The following is a 17448-nucleotide window of genomic DNA, read 5'->3' as shown; positions in this document are numbered from 1 at the left end:
CATGTAAGTCAGCATGACGTCGGACCGCCCACCCCTTCAGAGACTGAAGGAGGTGGGCGGTCTGGCGTCATGTTGACTGACATGATTGTCAGACATGGGACAACAGGCAGCAGCACAAGTGCGCATGAGTGGGGACGGAGGGCAAATTTTTAGCCCGTGCCCTGTCATGCGCACTTGTGTTTTGACTTGTTTGCGCATGCCCATTAGGAGCCCCTCGGTCTCCTAATGGGCGTGCAGGCGGGCGAAAAGTAGCTGTGCCCTTATCCATTGGATAAGATGGGCTGCCAGTCCACTCCAGTGCGAAGGTTACGGCGCCAAGGGGAGCAGAGGTGGCGCAGATCGGCTATGAGGTAAGTTTTCTTTTTATTATTTAATTACCCGCTCCACCCCCCTCAGTTTTATAGTTTCCAACATTTGAGACTTCATATAAGAGACCTTTTAACTGCACTACCATTTGTTGCTCCCTCGCTGTGACACGTTATGGAGGCCCATCATCCTTGGCAATATTCATACAGTAAATATAAAGTGTTGACAACAAGACGTCTCACTGACAGTGTAGAAACCAAGACGCAGCTCGTTAAGAGCTCAGTGCTGTGATCTGCAGGTCATGAGCTGGAGCCCGAAGAAAAAGTGAAAAACCATTTTAGCCTGTCATCCTTCAGAGGTCTGGTTACTGATTTCCATTGCCCTGAATTATAGTGCCAACTGTGATTAGTTGTTTTGCTCTGACATAATTGACATTTAGAAGCTCCCGTTGTGTAAAGTTGATTCAAATTGCAATGGGCCTTAAAGCACCCCAAGACCACAAGTTGCTATTCTGCATACGTCTTTTTTCCAGTATGTACTGGTCACATAGCTGATCTCCTTATCTTAGCATTCAAACTCCCTGATGTATTGAGAACTTGCCTGTTGAGTTGTGAGACTGTAATACCGAGACCTTTCCATGGCATACCTTAAGTCTTTTCTTCTGGGATATTTGCATGATGACATGTTCTGAATATGTGTACAGTTTCGTACTCAGTGTTTTGTGTGATTGTGGTCCTTCTGCATTTGATATTTTTGTGTACTTTTGTTTTATGTGACTGATTGCTTCTGCATGGGATCCTGCACCAGTTCACTCGCAGTCATGGAGCTGAAAATGTTAATGCAGTGCACTACTTATTATTGTTCCTGTCTCGAACCTCTGTATTTGAGGTACACAACTACAGAGTTATGCAGATGCTTGGTAATTCACCTGAACACCGTGGGGCTGTAATCATTGTTCCCATTAGGGCGAGATGCTCAATGACATTTTACGATTCAATCTAATGGATGAATTGTAGTACATACAATGAAATTTGAGTTTTCAGGTGTTTGTGAAATATGTGTGCCTGTTTAGGCAACACTAATTCATTTGATTACATTTGGGTGTGAACTATGGTTCAATCGTATTGCTTTATTAACCTTCCTGCTTCCTCAAGTTTGCTTGAAAATGCACCACATTTGTCCACTCTTTTTTTTCCAAAATTTTCTCGCCATAGTGCAGTACGGCTCACCACTTTCAGATGTCACCAGCCACCACTGGGCAGCTGGGTGCAGAGGTAGTTAGGCCCAATGTTAACCAATGAGGGGCAGGGGGCCTTCCGTTGGTGGCTGCTGGCTAGCAGGCCACGTGGCTGTGGGAGCTGGGCTCCTGGTCACTTGCTCAGGGCAAATGGGGAAGTAGGATAGGGCACAGTGTTGCGCTGCCGGGGGCACTCGGGTGGCTGGGTGCAGGGTGCTTTTGAGCCGTCTGGCGCTCAATTTTATTCAATGGGAATGGTAAATGGAGAACAAAAGCTGCAGACTCGAGGACGGTGATTCTTCAGGTGTGACCACCACTTCGAGAGGTAAGTTTGGATCCTGGAGAAGAGGTAGGTACCTCAAAGGAAGGCATAGGGAGCCGCAGGGCGCCGGGTGCAGGGGTGTCTTTGGGTGTCGGGAAATCCTACCCTCAGCTGGTCGCAGTTGGAGGGGTCCCTGGTTCTGAGGCTGCAGGCATCGTCTGGTTCGTCGAGGAGGGTCTTTGGGCACTGGACTTCGGGTCCCAGTCGCTGGGGGGACGTCCTCATGGTCTTGGATCACTCGGGCATGGGTCGGGCTTGGGGGATGCAGAGTGGGTAGGTCTTGAGCTTCCTGGCTGGCACCAGGGGGTTGGTTGTTGAAGCAGAGCCTCTGCCTATGGGAGTCCCAGTCTTTAAGAGGGTCAAGGCAGGCAGGTCCTCCGGGGGTCCCAAGGTTGCTGTCCGCAGGAGTCGCCAGGATTAAGCAGGAGCAGGTTCCAGGAGCGACAGGCCGGTAGGGCTGGGGCCAAGTCAGTTGGTGTCGTCCTGTTGTGAGCAGCTGCACGGCGGGTCTTCTTCCTCTTGGTCTTCTTTCTTATCGGGATCTGAGGAAGGAAGGTTCAGGGAGCCCCTAAATACTAAGTTTAGGGGCGTTACAGGTAGGGCAAGGGCAGGGACCAATAGGTCCCTGTCCTTGGGTGGGTACACCCTCTAGCCCGCTCCTCTCCTATGGGAGGGGGGCAGGAGCCTAGCTATGATTGGACAGGGCTCCCCATCTTTAAGACGGTCAGAGCCAGGGGTCGTGCTTCACCTCGCCTCTCCCATCTGAGGGGTGGGGTTGGCACAGGCTGGCACCACCCCCCTGCCTGACGTAGGGTTTCCTGCCAGTCTTCCCACCAGAGTGAGGGTTAAAACTGGTGGGGGCCAGTTGCTGAGTACAGCAAGTGGCCTGGAGAAGCTCACAAAGGCGGCATGCCTTTGAAGCTTCCCCCTGTCCATCCTGGGGGAGGAGACCTAGCACCTCGCCAGGATGTGCATATTTGCAGGCCCAGGAGAGCGAGGGGCTCCTCACCCAGAGGCCCAGCAACATATCTGCTGTGTGGCAGCCTGGGCAGCCATTAAGTCCAAACGTGGATTGTAGGTTAGGTTTCAGGGGGCACCTCTAACATGCCCTCTGGGGGTGCATTTTACATTAAATCCAACACTGGCATCAGTGTGGGTTTAATGTGCTGAGAAGTTTGATACCAAACTTGTCAGTCTTCAGTGTAGCCATTCTGGTGCTGTGGAGTTCGTAATGATGACCTCCCAGCACCATATACTCTTAATGGCATCACTGCACTTACAGTGCCCAGGAATGGCCCTGGGTACAGTAGGGGTGCAGGGCTCATGCACCTGTGCCCACACCACTGGCATAGGGCACCCAGCTAGAGGGGTGACTGATGTATGCCAGGGCAGTGTGTATGTGGGCATGGCACACAGGGATGTGTGCCATGCAGACTCTTTGTTTAGTTCTGTACCTAGACACTCAGCCTGCAAAGGCAGTGTGTGGGTGTCAGGGTACAGGGCCTCTAAGGGTGATACAATAAGTGCTGCAGCCGTTAGGGGTCTTCTCTGGTCACCATGCCCTGGGTACCTAGGGTACCATTTACTAGGGTCTGAAAGGTGGCCAGAGATGCCAATTGGGTTTTAGTTTCAACACAGTTTTAGGGAAGGAACAAAGGTCCTGGGCAACTGGTTGGCAGTAGCCCAGGGCACACTCAGCCAAAGCACATCAGCAGTTCAGAAAAAAGTGAGGGCATACCAATGCAAGAAAGATGGCACTTTCTCACAATGAGGGCAATGGCTGTGCCACAAAGTTGGTAATATCATTATTGTCCATTAAATATAAAAAAAGTCATCAAGAATATCAGGTCATACTAAAGAGCATACTGGTGTGTTCAGACACAAAGTCAGGCTGACTGACGAAGTACCTTGAGTGAACAACAAGCTCATTGGTCCCAGTCTTTCCTCGGTTCTCAGAGCAGTTTTTGCCCACAAAATTCCACACCCCAAGTTTTCGATGTTGTCTCTCTGGGCATTTTTAGCAGGAAAACCAAGTGTCCCCCAGTCCAATTCCTCTGAACAATATGTACAGAGCGATGTGCCCTCTCCTCAGTTGCAATTTTTAGGTGATATTTTCATTCACAGCCCTGTCCGAATCGTTTCACTGCGGAACATGCCTCTAGAATGTTAGGCTGTTGCGCAGCCATGTGAGAAGATGTTCGACCATAATGACTTGTCCTACTTCACTTTCTCACACGGGGAATGTTAGCGTGGATGTTATTAATTGCCCATCTAACACATTCATAGGTGAATCAATGGTAGCTAGTTGTAATTGGTCAGCATTTATCGGTGTAACTATGTGATGCATCAATTGCAGCAAAGCGGAGAGATTTGCTATGGCAACACTGCTGCCCAAATAAATCATTCTCACCTTTGCATTCACCAATGTTGTCATGCGGTAAAGGGTTAAGAGACAGTTTAGATCTCTGATCATTTAACCACTCCCCTCTCTTACAGAAGGGTGTAGGACATGCTGTGTGTGTATATATATATATATATATATATATATATATATATATATATATAATTGTTCTAAAAAGTATTATATGGTGTGGTTTTGCGGCCTCTCACCAACCCCCTTTAGCACCCTTAGGTCATGTTTGTCAAACCTTCAGCTCAACTCTGGGTACTTGTGGCTCTGAGTAGCAAGGCGTACACAAAGCAACTTGTGTAAAGCATTTAAACAGCACCAAAAAAAAATGAAAACAAGAAAACAACAAGACACCAAAGAAATTCAACACCAATTTATTAAAAAATACTGTTTTTATTTATGTGTAGACACCCCAACGAATAAGATTCACCAGCGGGTTCCGGAGATATAGAATTTACAAGGTACAGTAAATCAAAGCATTTCACTCAACCGTGAACAAGCTTGGTAATTTCATTAAATTAGACAATCAAATGTCTTTTTTCCAGCAAAAAGTTGGGCAAGTTGTAACGCAGTCGGTTTGAGTCACTTGAGGCGATCAACTCCGGTAGAGAGCCAGTAAGGGGGACAAGCAAGGCCCTCAGAAATAGTTACCTCCACAGAAGAAGCAGTCTTCAGACAGTTCCAGGAACTATAACCTCAGTTCAATGGATTCCTATGATGCTGAGTATGCAGGATGCTCAGGAACCATGTAAATGTGACACAGTTGACAGGCGTCCGCTGTGCACAAAGGTGATGAGGGGATGCTGGCACAAGGTCCGACATCCCACAAAGCCCTCTCCGGTCTGTCTGAAGATCCAGTCACCACTGAACTACCAGCAGTTCGGAGTTAGGGTCAAAGCCAAATCCTTCTCGGGGCTGTAGTTTGTCTTCGGGGCAATCATGCTGCACTCAGACAGCTCTCCCGGGTCCAGCAGACTCGAGTGCAACTTCTGAGCGCTGGGTACTGGTGCTGCATGCTTGCGGAGAGCGGCAATTTTAGCTATAACTTTCCCTAAGCAGGCTTCTTCAGCTATTGTGCCCCTATGCTGTGAACAGGAGGTCAGTCAGCTGACCCCTGGAGTGTCTTTGCTTTGGCTGGACTCTGGAGATGACTTCTCCTTGAGCATGACACAGCAGGCACAGTATCTCTTTTGCTAGTCACCAGGTGCAGCAGGTGCAGATCACATTGGTACAGCCTCTCTTCGCCTGTAACTTGGTGCAGCAGGTCAGTCCTTCTTCCAGTCCAGTCGAGATCCGAGTTTAGGGTGCCCTACTCATGCCCAGAAAATGCCCTCATGCCAGGATGCAGTTGCTAGCCAATGTACTACCAGGTTTCCTCTCCCCTGATGACCACTTTCTTCAAAGTGTGGCATCTGGGAATCCCAAGATACACGATTCTGCCCACTTCCTAATATGGTAGGACCCCTCTCCTGGCTTGTGGAGGTCCCTGGACCAACCCAGGGATGTAGACACCAAGGAATCTACATGCCTGTGGAAAACTAGTTAGGGAACTGGTTCTCCTCTCCTGTCCCTAGTGTAAGCCTGTCTGCCTGAACAAAAGAGTAGCCCCTCTCCCAAGTGTTACCCATTTGTTCTTTAAAGTCGGTTTCTCCTTTGAAGCTCGCCTTTGAGACCAAAACCTGTGTGACTTCCTGCAAGAGGCAGGGCAGGCCTCCTTCCAGAGCAGGCTTTGGTTGTATGCTTTCCTGGGAGTCATTAGCATGTCTCTAGGAGGGCAGAAAGCTGTCTCTGTGCCAGCACCCCATGTGCAACCGGTAGGAGCACAGGAGACTAATAGCAATAAAGCAGCAACTTTGTTAAAGTACCACACTGCAACATATTACATTAATTTCTACTTGATAATGAAGTCAGGCTTAATGTAACGAGTTAGGGTTAGGGTGTAAGCCCATCCCAGGTTACGTTGCACCGCAAGCCAGAGTTGGACCGAGTGTTTGGTCGGTCCAGTTAACTGGTACCTGCCAGGTTTGGAATACAAGGCTGCTTCAAAGTTCCCGCTTGGCAAGAGCCACCTGTCCATCCCATACCCTGGGTCATTACCGTCGCAATACGTGGCCTGATTAATGGCCGAAAGATGTGCGGCCCAGTAGTATTTGCGAATGTCCGGGAGCGCTATGCCTCCGTCAAACCAGCCCAGCGAGAGTTTGTGCAGGGAGATGCAGGGCGTTCCGGACCATAGGAGTTCCCTCAGTGCGGTTTCAATAGCCTTGAAGTAGGACTGCGGGACCAAATCTGGATGGTTCTGCAGGGCGCATAAAAATCTCGGCAACGCCATCATTTTAAAGAGCGGCGCCCGTCCTAGCAGGGACAGTGGGAGCTTCCTCCAGGAGACAGAGTCCCTCTTGAACCACTGTAGTGGGGGTAGGAGATTCCTCTCAAACCTGGCAGCCCCGTCCTTGGAGAGAAAGATAACCAGGTATCGAAACCCATCGGTGGCCACCGTAAGTGAGCAGTTCCGGGGAATCGCCAGAGGGTCACCCTGTAGGACATACATCACCGACTTGCTCCAGTTAATCCTATAGCCAGAATTCCTGCCGAAGCTGTTGAAGATATCCATTGCCACTATTAGGGACTTACGAGGTCTGGTGAGATAGAGGAGGACGTCGTCCGCATAAAGCGATATCCTGTCCTCCCAGCCGTCGGCCCACCTCATCCCCTTCAAGGAGAGGTCCTGCCTGATCCAGGCCGCGAGCGGTTCTAGAGACAGACCAAAAAGTAGGGGCGAGAGGGGGCACCCCTGTCGTGTCCCTCTCTCTAGGGTGAAGACCTTGGAGACCTTATTATTGACCGTTACCTGTGCCAGAGACTCGGAGTAGAGGAGCCGCACCCAGCCGATGAATTCAGGACCAAAGCCCAGTTTGTGGAGGACGGCTATCATGTACGGCCACTCAAGCGTGTTGAACGCCATAGTGGCGTCAAGCGACACTACCACTGCATCTTCCCCGAGGGTGTGACTACGCCCCAGCACCCCATGAAGCCGGCGGAGGTGGCATGAAGCCCGACTGGTCCTGGTGGACCAGTGTCGGCAGGACTGGCTTGAGCCTGTGGCCAATACCTTTGCAAGGATTTTGGGTTCCGCGTTCAGTAGGGATATAGGCCAATAAGAGGCACAGGAGCCTCTCGGCTTGCCTTCTTTGGGGATGACCACTATAGTGGCTATGCGCTGATCACGCAGCAGTGTACCCTTCTCCCTGCTCTCCTCAAACATCCGTTTCAGAAAGGGGCTGAGGCCGTCCGGTTGGAGCTTATAAAGCTCAATGGGTAACCCGTTGGGCCCCATGGCTTTCCCCGAGTGCAGGTCACGAATAGCTCGAGCCAGTTCCTCGACCTTGAGCGGCACCTCTAAAGCATCGCGTTCTGCCTCCGTAAAGGTTGGAAGATGGATGTCATTGAGCAGGTCTACGGAGTCTTCCTCTGGCAGGTTAGACCCTGTACTGTAGACTTTCCGGTAGTGCCGCTCAAATTCCTTGACTATCTCACGGGGCTCTGTGATAACCGCCCCGGCTTCTATCTTGAGCTCTACCACCACTTTCTGCAACTGGTGCTTTCTGTCCAGCCACGCTATGAGCTTTTCTGCCTTGTCTCCCTGGTCGTAGATTCGTCCCTCCCTGTCTCTGAGTACTTGTTTAGCAGCGTCAGTGGCCAGTGCCCTATATTCCGCCCTCTTAAGTTGCAGCTGATGTGAGGTTCCTGGAGCGTGCTCAGTGAGCGCCGCAGCTTCCAGTTCCTGAAGATCCTTCTCTAGCGTGACCAATTGTTCCTCCCTTTCCCTGCGGTGACCTGCTATCGCCGAGAGGGCCTTCCCTTTAAGCACCGTCTTGAAAGCCTCCCTCAGCACCATCGAGGAGTCGACCGTACCGTCGTTGTTCTCAAAGTAGTGAGTGATCGCCAGAGTCAGATTCTGTCTAGTTTCTTCATTACGGAGATACCAAATGTTAATCGGCGTTGTGATCCCCTCCCTCCTTTCTCCTAGCGTGAGATGCACCATTAACAGGGAGTGGTCCAAAATGCCTCGTGCTAAATGTGTGGCTGACTGCACTGTGGTGCCCTGATGTATAGGTGCCAACATATAATCTATGCGGGAGAAGGTGCCATGGGGGCCTGAAAAGAAGGTGTACTGGTACTCTGTCGGGTGCTTGAATCTCCATATGTCAGTAAGGCCAAATGTCTTGGTGAAATCAGCTAGCCACTTGTGGCCCTGCGGTATGTCTCTTGGGGGGGTGTCTGTCGAGGTGTCCTGAGATAACTACATTAAAATCTCCCCCCACTATAAGCTGCCCCTCCGGAAGGGATAAGAGCAGTTTCCCCAAGTCAAGGTATGAATGAGTTTGCAGCACGGGTGGGATGTAGCTAGTGACCAGATTTGGAGAAGTGTGGCTCAATGATTAGAACGGCAGACCCTGATGCAGAGGTCTAGCCCGGGACCAGGGTTCAATTCCCCGCCTCGGCGGGTCTTGGGCTCAAAAATTCCACGGACCTGCTAATTCTCGCCTCTGTGCCTAGTCCAATCATGGAGTCCCACTCTGCAAATCTGGGCAATAGCTTGCTTAATCCCCACAACGGCCCCCACAACGCTAAGGATGCCTGGCCTCCACCTTGGGGGTGCCCAGGAGTGGACGCCTCACAGGGAAAGCCAGGATGGGTTCCACAGCGGTATTCGTACAAGCGCCTTGAGACCCTTGCGGGTGAGTAGTGCGCTATACAAGTATCAATTTACATTACATTACATTTTACTCTGAGGCCTTTCCCATCTACCCGATATAGCAGCATAGCGACAAAGGGGGTCAGAGTCTGTGCGGTCTACGACCAGTGGGAGGTTGTGACGTGTCATTATGCCCACCCCCCGGGACCCTGTGGTGAATCCGGCATGTAGCACTAATGAGTACCCCCACCTGTTCAGTGCATGGTATGAATTACCCAGTAGGTGGGTCTCCTGGAGGAGCACCACGTCTGGCAGGTGACGTTTTATAAATTGCAGCACTATGGTTCTTTTAAGTTTGTCCCCCAGTCCATTGACGTTCCAGCTCATAATCTTGAGGCTTTTATCCCACCTCATACTAACATTCATTACTAACTGCAATGGATGCCCCGAGGATCCTGGTACAGCTCACTATGATGATTGCAAAATTCAGTTGTGACACCACCAAACTTGTCCCAATCCCCCCACCCAACCCCCATCCCACCATCCCCTCCCCCCCAAAACTCCTCCACCTCCCCCCACCCCAGGCCTTCCCATCGTGCCACCAACTATCCCAAAACCGGCAAAGTCTCCCCCTCCCCAACTGCCCCCCCACCCAGCTACCCTGCTCCGCAGGCTTTGAACTACCCACATCCCCAATTAGCAGAGCGCCTTTCGCCCCGAACCCACCCGGGAGTGAGGAAGCCTCCCCCTCCCGCTCGAACTCTAGTAGGAAGCGTGCACCAGCCCCAACTCCAGCCGCCCCCGTTCCCCCGATCCAATTCCTGTTACACTGTAGTGACCACATTCCCGCACAGCCAAAGTTTCAGTCATGCAGCCAGACTTCTAGTCTGCCTGGGGCCTATACAGCTCGCCCGATCAGGCAAGGGAGGAGGGGGGTTAAGAGATAGTGTAGTACTGGATTCAGCCCATCTCCCTTTTGGGCCTACCATATTGCACCCCCCCAAGCTCCTATCCGTCTAGTAAAAGCGCATATGTCCCGCCCTCCAGTGCCGAGTCCCCTTATACTTTACAGTAGTAGATGTCCAAGTCGGCAGAACTGTCGCCTTCAGTGGTCTGCTCCCTCTCTCTGGGTCCCCCACCGAGGACTAATGGATCTCGACCTCCTGGAGCGTTGGCTCTGCTCATCCACGTCCGGTCTCTCTGCTGCAGATGCTGGCGAAGCGACACGATTGTCTCTCCAGTTCTCTCCCTCCATCCGGTTTCCAGCTCTCGTGAATTCCCGGTCGATCCAATCTTGCGCTTCCGATGGGGAGGTGAAGAATAAGGATTTGCCCCCAGCGATGACTTTGAGCCTGGCCGGAAAAAACATCATATTTTTGACTCCGGGCTCCCTCAAAGCCGCTTTGACACCTGTGAAAGATCGCCGCTCCCTCTGTACCTGGAGAGTGAAATCCGGAAAGGACCGAATTGTGGCATTTTCATACTGCAGGTCCCCCATCAGCCTGGCCGCCTGGAGGATTGCGTCCCTATCCCGATAGTTCAGGATCTTTGGAATAATCGTCCTGGGCGGCGCCCCTGGTTTGGGTTTAGGGATGGGTGCGCGGTGGGACCGCTCAACTGTGAAGATCTTCGACAGCCGTTTGGGCTTAAGGTGGTTTAGTATCAAGTCTTCCAGGAAGAGTTCCACGCTGGGCCGTCCAGTTCCTCCGGTACACACACCACGCGAACGTTGCTTCTGCGGACCCTCCCTTCTTGGTCCTCGAGTCACATGGCCACCTGTCGGTGCTGGTGCACCAGTTCGTTAATCCGCTGTTCCATGGCTTTTGTAGTTGTTTGGAGCACTCGGATATCTGCCTGGTTAGTTTTGGCTCTTTCCGAGGTTTTACCGAGGTCTGCACGCAGGAGGTTGACCTCTATAGAGACTTTGTCGATCTTGGTTTTCAGATTTGCGCCAAGCGTTTGAATGGCGGTCAAGATGGATGCCAGCGATGGATCCTTTTGCCCAGTCGAGTCCCCGGTCGCGCCTTCCGTTTGCGGCGTCCCCTTCTAAACCGTATATTTTTCCAGTTTGTTGGACTGGGTGGCGGTAGTTTTTTTGGGCCTCATGGTAGTGGCCCACTATACCTCTCACGCAGCGTAGGATATTCGGATGCTGCTCCCTTTCTCCCTTGCTCCACCTGCGCCGGACCCTCTCACTCCGAGTCGCTTGCAAGACCCCCCAGTCAACCGGCTAGGCACTGCCACCCCTCGCAGCCCTTGGCAGAAACGGAGTCTCAATGGCATCCCAGTCTCCACGTGGATCAGACCTTCCGGCGCTTCCTCCCCCGCCGTCACTTTGCAAGGGAGATAAGGATGTCCCGCAGCCACCAATGCGCTGTCTCCCCGGCCTCGAGAGTGGGTGTTTTGCTCTTCCACTGTTCTAATAGTGGACAGCAGGTGCCTCCGGCCCAGGGGCCCGCCCCACCTCTCTGCAGGGGTCCGCAATGGCTCCAGAGGCCGTTCGCTCCCCTGTGTGCTATGGCCCCGAACAATACTTCTGGTGGGCGCTAGTGGTGTGGCGGAGCCCTCATGTGGGGCGAGAAGTGCACCTCGCGTTTGCCCAACACTTCGCGCTGCCCCAGTGGTAAAGGGCCGCCCTCAAGTTCTGGGCCCCTCGCCGTCCAAACCTTCACCCGGTTGCACCGCAGTGGGCCTCCAGGCGGATGATTCCGGGGGCTTGTCTCGGGCTGCCCCTCAGTCTGTGGCCCCACTGAGGTGCAGTTCACCTCCGGTGTTGCCTTTCGCGGCCCTGGCTCAGTTCCGGATAGGCCGCAAAGCCGGGACGTCGCATAGTTCTCCGGCCGCCCAGGCGTGCACCAGCACTCCACTCCGGCACTCGGTCCCAGGACCCTAGCCCACAGCTCGGCTCCGGGAGCAGGCAGCGAGACCGGGGCAAGTTCTGCAGGTTCCGCTTCTCTTCGTCAGCACAGCGGTGCAAGGGAAGTGCAGACTCACCGGATTTTGGCGGATATGCTCGGGGTAAGGGGTTTGGGCTCCGAGGAGCTCTCGGGTTAAGCGGCCATTACCGTTGGCACCTGGCCACGCCCCCCTTTGATTTGATTTTTAATCCAACAATGACAAGCAGTTTAAAAGAGAACATGGGCCCTGAATTAACTATGGCTACCAAAGCACTGGTAAGAAAACATTTAAAAAATCGGAACAAGGGTGGGAGCACACTGCTTCACCTCCCAGCAAGGTTTGCCCCTGGCATTATGGTAAATGCAGTCTCTGGTTGCTTGCTTTGCTAAAGTATTTAAGAGTGTTTCGTCTGAGTTGGCGCAGATAGTGCTGATCTCTAGACACGTGTTTCTGGTTCTTTAACCGTCATCAGTAGCGATTACAGGTTTCAAATTTCAGGTTTGCCGAGCTCGTGGAAGAAGCATCTGCGCGCCAGTGAGAGGTACCTGACCTGATGTGATGTTTGGCAGACTACTCAGCAAACCCCAAATTTGAAGCCTGTAATCTCTACTGATGACGGCTAAAGAACCAGAAACCTGTGTCTAGAGATCAGCACCATCTGCGTCAACTCTGGCAAAACACTCGTAAATATTCTAGCAAAGCAAGCAACAAGAGACTACATTTACCATAATGCCAGGGGCAAACCTTGCTGGGGTGTTAAGCGGTGCGCTCCCACCCCTGTTCCTGTTTAAAAGTACTCCCATGAGTCATTGAGCTGACGAGCTTGTGGAAGAAGCACCTGCGTGCCAGTGAGAGGTACCTGACCTGATGTGATGTTTGGCAGCCTAATCAGCAAACCCCAAATTTAATGCCTGTAATCTCTACCCGATGACGGTTAAAGAACCAGAAACATGTGTCTAGAGATCAGCACCATCTGCTCCAACTCTGGTGAAACACTCTTAAATCTTCTAGCAAAGCAAGCAACAAGAGACTGCATTTACCATAATGCCAGGGGTGAGCCTTGCTGGGGTGTGAAGGGGTGTGATCCCACCCTTGTTCTTGATTAAAAAAAAAATTTCTATGAAAAATGCAGACGTTTTTAGTGTGGGAATTGCAGCTAATGTATGTAGCATGGCACTCAAAAGTTGGATCAATTAACACTGAGATATTAACAAATGCAATGCATTTCTTGTATATTATAGGAGAAGTGCAGCACTAAGTTTACTCAGTTCCAACAACTTCAAGTACAGACGGCAGCAGTGCTTAATTTGTAAAATATTAAGTGCCAGGGCTCTGACCAGGAGGCACTGCAGCATTGCACCACCCATCGCCCCTGCCATTTGCGCCATAACAACTACTAACCTTCGCTCTTGCATGTAAATGCGACAGTAAAGATTATTCCTGGTCCCCAAAGCTAAATAAATGACTGGGGAGGCAGGTATTAGTAATTTTTTTATGTATATTGTTTCCCTACACAGATTTTATTCTGCTCCTCTCTAAATTACATGAGCAGCGCCACCTTGTGGCAGACTGCCCTAAGTGTGGTATTGACAATTAGGTGCCGGTGCCGAGCACCAGAAAGGCATTTCATTTTCACTTTTGTGCTATGGAGAGACCAAGAAGTTATTTCAGTAGAGGTTAGGTTTATTTATTTTTTATTGAAATTCAGATCTTTTTGAGCCAAATGTCAGTGGTTTTTGCAGTGGTGTTTTTTGTTTATTTGTGCATCTGCAATTTGTTGCTGGGGTGCATGAACCAACATATTGGCCCACCACAGATTATAGTTAGCAATGCCATCACTGCTGCAGAAGTAGACTAAAGGAGTAAGGAATTGAAGATGTAGGAGGAATATTAAGGAACAACGAAGAGAACAGAACTATGATAGAAAGCATGAGGTAAAGAAAAGAAGCCTGAGAAAGGAGAGTGGGGGTGGAGGAGAGAGAGAGAGAGAAAGTGTGGAACAAAAGTTAGAAGTGAAAGTAAGAAGGTGAAGTCATAAAAAGTGGAAATTGAGTGAAAAGGGACCTTATAGGAGAAAGAGAAAAAGTGTATGGAGGGGAGATAGATGAAAGGAGAATACAGGGGAAAGAATAAAAGTTAAGGAAGAAAAGCGGGCAGAGAGGACAATGCGAGAAAGGTAAAGAAGAATGGATGAAAGCTCAAGAAAGGAGAATGCAAGGGAGAACAAGCATTTGCAATGCAATAGGTCTCTCATTAGGAAAGTGTGAGCTATTGGTATTGTAAATGACAATTTTTTTTAATATGTGTTTGCTATTAATTTACATACTTTAAAAGCCTTGTTATTCACAAAGCCAATAGCTTACACTTTCCTAATGCGAGTCCTATTGGCTATGGCAATGCTTGTTGGTAGCAAGCAAGGACAGTGCTGTTGTGGTGCTGAGTGATGATGTGGTTGGGCTGAGTGATGTGGTGGTGTCCCAGAGTGATGTGGTGGTGTCCCCGAGTGATGTGGTGGTGTCCCCGAGTGATGTGGTCGGGGCCCTTGGTGGTGCCCCTGAGTGATGTGGTGGTGCCCCAGAGTGATGTGGTGATGTCCCAGAGTGGTGCCCATGAGTGTTGTGGTGGTGTTCCTGAGTGATGTGGTGGTGTCCCTGAGTGATGTGGTGGTGTCCCTGAGTTATGTGGTGGTGCCCCTGAATGATGCCCCTGAGGGATGTAGTGGTGTCCCTGAGGGATGTGGTGGTTTCCCAGAGTGATGTGGTGGTGCCCCTGAGTGATGTGGTGGTGCCCCTGAGTGATGTGGTGGTGCCCCTGAGTGATGTGGTGGTGTCCCCGGGTGATGTGGTGATGTCCCCGGGTGATGTGGTGATGTCCCCTGATGATGTGGTGATGTCCCCGGATGATGTGGTGGTGTTCCTGGGTGATGTGGTGGTGTCCCTGAGGGATGTGGTGGTGTCCCTGAGGAATGTGGCAGTGTCCCTAAGTGATGTGGTGGTGCCCCTGAGTGATGTGGTGGTGTCCCTGAGTGATGTGGTGGTGTCCCTGAGTGATGTGTTGGTGTCCCCGAGTGATGTGGTGGTGTCCCCGAGTGATGTGGTGGTGTCCCCGAGTGATGTGGTGGTGTCCCCGAGTGATGTGGTGGTGTCCCCGAGTGATGTGGTGGTGTCCCCGAATGATGTGGTGGCCCCCACCACATCACTCAGGGACACCACCACATCACTCGGGGCACCACCACATCACTCGGGGACACCATCACATCATTCGGGGACACCACCACATCACTCGGGGACACCACCACATCACTCGGGGACACCACCACATCACTCGGGGACACCACCACATCACTCGGGGACACCACCACATCACTCGGGGACACCACCACATCACTCGGGGACACCACCACATCACTCGGGGACACCACCACATCACTCGGGGACACCACCACATCACTCGGGGACACCACCACATCAATCGGGGACACCACCACATCAATCGGGGACACCACCACATCAATCGGGGACACCACCACATCACTCGGGGACACCACCACATCACTCAGGGACACCACCACATCACTCGGGGACACCACCACATCACTCGGGGACACCACCACATCACTCGGAGACACCAACACATCACTCAAGGACACCACCACATCACTCAGGGACACCACCACATCACTCAGGGGCACCACCACATCACTTAGGGACACTGCCACATTCCTCAGGGACACCACCACATCCCTCAGGGACACCACCACATCACCCGGGAACACCACCACATCATCCGGGGACATCACCACATCATCCGGGGACATCACCACATCACCCGGGGACATCACCACATCACCCGGGGACATCACCACATCACCCGGGGACACCACCACATCACTCAGGGGCACCACCACATCACTCAGGGGCACCACCACATCACTCAGGGGCACCACCACATCACTCTGGGAAACCACCACATCCCTCAGGGACACCACTACATCCCTCAGGGGCATCATTCAGGGGCACCACCACATCACTCAGGGACACCACCACATCACTCAGGGACACCACCACATCACTCAGGAACACCACCACAACACTCATGGGCACCACTCAGGGGCACCACCACATCAGTCGGGGACACCACAACATCACTCGGGGACACCACAACATCACTCGGGGACACCACCACATCACTCGGGGACACCACCACATCACTCGGGGACACCACCACATCACTCGGGGGCACCACCACATCACTCAGGGGCACCACCACACTCAGGGGCACCACTCAGGGGTGATGTGGTGGTGTACCAGAGTGATGTGGTGGTGTCCCCGAGTGATGTGGTGGTGTTCCCGAGTGATGTGGTGGTGTCCCCGAGTGATGTGGTGGTGTCCCAGAGTGATGTGGTGGTGTCCCAGAGTGATGTGGTGGTGTCCCCGAGTGATGTGGTGGTGTCCCCGAGTGATGTGGTGGTGTCCCAGAGTGATATGGTGGTGTCCCAGAGTGATGTGGTGGTGTCTCCGAGTGATGTGGTGGTGTCCCCCAGTGATGCCCCTGAGTGATGTGGTGGTGCCCCTGAGTGATGTGGTGGTGTCCCCAAGTGATGTGGTGGTGTCCCCAAGTGATGTGGTGGTGTCCCCAAGTGATGTAGTGGTGTTCCAGAGTGATGTGGTGGTGTTCTCGAGTGGTGCCCCTGAGTGATGTGGTAGTGTTCCTGAGTGATGTGTTGGTGTCCCGGAGTGATGTGGTGGAAATGAAATGAAATGAAAGAAAATTTATATCGCGCAAATAAAACCCGAAGGCATCAAGGCGACTATCAAAAATGAATCACAAAAAAGGCAGAAGCAAAACTACGGGTATGCTGTGGCAAATAGCCGTGTCTTCAGGGCTTTTCTGAAAGACTGCAGAGTGGAAAGGGCCTTAATTTCCACCGGAAGAGCATTCCACATTTTTGGGTCGACTGTGGAGTAAGCTCTGCCACCCCATTTAGCTCTGCGAATGCGTGGTACAGATAGCAGAGATTTGTTGGCAGAGCGCAGATTCCTCGAGGGGCTGTAGGGGGCCAAAAGAGCCCCAATACCTACTGACCTGTTTTTCGCTAAAGCGCCAAAAGTCAGGCACAGGATTTTAAAAGAGATCCTGTCCTCAATGGGGAGCCAATGAAGCGCTTTCCTAGCGGAAGTGGCTGACGCACATTTCGGTAAGTCCAACACAAACGTAGCCGCCGCATTTTGGACCATTTGTAGGCGCTGCAGCAATCCCCTGTTGAGTCCTGCATACAGCGCATTACAATAGTCAAGTCGGGAGCCTATGAGTGCAACCACGACTTGCTTTCTGGCCTGCTGGGATAAATAATGTTTGATCTTCCTCAAGATGTGAATAATGCCCCAACAGGTGGAAACTGTTCTGTTCACCTGCTGACACATATTGAGGGTAGGGTCGATCAAAACTCCCAAGTTTTTAGCCAGAGTGGCGGGTACCGGACGAACTCCCAGTGAGGCAGGCCACCAGTTTGCCGACCAGATATCTTCCTTGTTCCTTGGTGGTGTTCCTGAGTGATGTGGTGGTGTTCCTGAGCG

The sequence above is a fragment of the Lissotriton vulgaris genome, chromosome 7, assembly GCF_964263255.1.
Source record: "Lissotriton vulgaris chromosome 7, aLisVul1.2, whole genome shotgun sequence".
Lineage (NCBI taxonomy): Eukaryota > Metazoa > Chordata > Amphibia > Caudata > Salamandridae > Lissotriton > Lissotriton vulgaris.
This window is presented reverse-complemented; position numbering follows the sequence as displayed.